This window comes from Babylonia areolata, chromosome 24 (assembly GCF_041734735.1).
Source record: "Babylonia areolata isolate BAREFJ2019XMU chromosome 24, ASM4173473v1, whole genome shotgun sequence".
In the NCBI taxonomy this organism is placed as follows: Eukaryota; Metazoa; Mollusca; class Gastropoda; order Neogastropoda; family Buccinidae; genus Babylonia; species Babylonia areolata.
In genome coordinates this window covers 29,624,296-29,626,620 of record NC_134899.1, presented here as the reverse complement: position 1 = coordinate 29,626,620, position 2,325 = coordinate 29,624,296, and positions in this window count along the sequence as shown.

The window sequence follows — 2,325 nt, the reverse complement described above, 5'->3', positions numbered from 1 at the left end:
GAAGAAGCAAAAACATGCATCGTGAGATGTTGTTGTTGGTGGTGTCACGCTCTGTAAGAGAGCGGACTAGAAACCCCCACCCAGCCCAGCACTAACACCCAGACAACACAAACACAGACTACAACAATCCGGGGTTCACATACATTTGTTTAATCACACACCTAGCTTGCCCACAAACAATAACCACAACCCCAGCTGCAACAACACTTAAATAACAATGGATAAATATAACACACACACACAAAAACAAACCCACACACACAAAAAAAACCCAGAGCTTTAAGATAAGGAAACAAGCACAACGTTAATGCTGTCGTGACGACGACGACGAACAGTAAGTGACGACGACGAAGAACAGCGACGACGAACACGAAGAACGGCGACGACGAACACGAAGAACAGTGACGACGAACACGAAGAACAGTGACGACGAACACGAAGAACAGCGACGACGAACACGAAGAACAGTGACGACGAACACGAAGAACAGTGACGACGAAGACGAAGAGCAGTGACGACGAACACGAAGAACAGTGACGACGAACACGAAGAACAGCGACGACGAACACGAAGAACGGCGACGACGAAGACGAAGAGCAGTGACGACGAACACGAAGAGCAGAACACCCAGACAGCTGAGCGCCAGGCCAGAGAACGCTGGCGACGGAAGCCAGCGGCAGGCGGCAGCAGCCAACGGAGGCCTGGACCAAGGAAGTCAAAGGCAGGCAGAGGGGTTCCCGGGGAGACAGTGGAGGGTCAGTGGAAGAGTAGGGAAGTCCGTGGATAAACACGAAAGTGGGAATGCTGAAACCACTGTATATAGCCTATTATCCACTGGTAGGATTCACTTTTGGACAACCCCAATTAAACAGCTTAAATGTACCCAGCCCAGAATTCGTAAAGAAAACAAATCTTACAAAATTTCAGTTTAACCCCTCCCTGATCAACACATGGGCTACAGAATAGATCAATTTTACTCAGCTGCGCTATTTCGGAAGTTTAAAAGGCTGACAACAACCACACCCAAGAGCAAGGATAACGGAAAAGGATAAGGGGGTAGTTTGGAATATTCTAGCTTATGTATCATATATAATACAGTGACACACATACGCACACATTAATAGAACGAATAACTGAAGGGGTTCACAAGGAAGACTTAAATCTAGATTTTACGGTTGAACCCTTTAATACACGTAACAAATATTTTATCACATTCTTATAAAATTTATGTCTAAAAATGCATACGCATCCTACAAATGCACATAAAAGAGCAAAGTATTATATTTACTCAAATATTCGCTCCCTCCTATCTCTCTCTCTCTCTCTCTCTCTCTCTCTCTCTCTCTCTCTCTCATTCACGGACATGAACACAAGACAGACAGACAGAACACAGGTTAGGACTGTCTTTACAGTCTCCTCTTACCTTCCAGAAGAGGTACCACTACCCCAAAGCTGGAAGTTCACACAGAGCACACAGAGACCACGACCACTCGGAGGAAACTGATCCCCACTACAAGCGTCGAAATGGGCAAACAGCCCTGAAGAGAGCCAAAGACTGGCACGGCTGCCTCCTCTGACAGTCGCGGGCGAAAAGCCCAGAATCTTGTCATTTGTTGACAAGGAAGAGGCTGATCTCAGTTCAGTGACAGCCTGAACTGAGACAGCGACAGACTGAAAATCTCGTGCAAGCAGCCCAACCCACACTGCTCTCTAGCTAGAATGGGGTGGGTGAACGAGGGGGTTTAGTACTCATATCTGATTTTGTCATGAGATGTGACAGGTGGTGGTGGTGTTGTGTAGTAGTAGTAGTAGTAGTAGTAGTAGTTATTTTTGTGTTGTTGTTTTTTGAGTAAACGCCTAGGGCTTATTTTTTTCAAGATTAGGCATAAAAGCTCATATTAATAGCATTAGCAGTAGTGGTGGTGGTGGTGGTTGTAGCAGCAGCAACAGCAGCGGTAGTACTAGAAGTAGTAGTAGTTGTTGTTGTTGTTGTTGTAGAATCGCCGTTCAACATCAATGAACGTGTTGGTCATTTGACTAGCTGCTGCTGTTAGGCGACTTCATCATCATCATAATCATTTACCCCCGAAAACGGAGTATGGCTGCCTACATGGCGGGTTAGAAACAGCCATACACAAGAAGACGAAGAAGAAGAAAAATCATCATCACCATCATCATCATCACCATCATCATCATCACCACCACCACCACCACCACCACCACCATCATCATCATCATCATCATCATCATCATCATCATCATCATCACCATGAAAATATAATCATCGTAATTGTCATCACCATCATCATCAGCCTCATCATCATC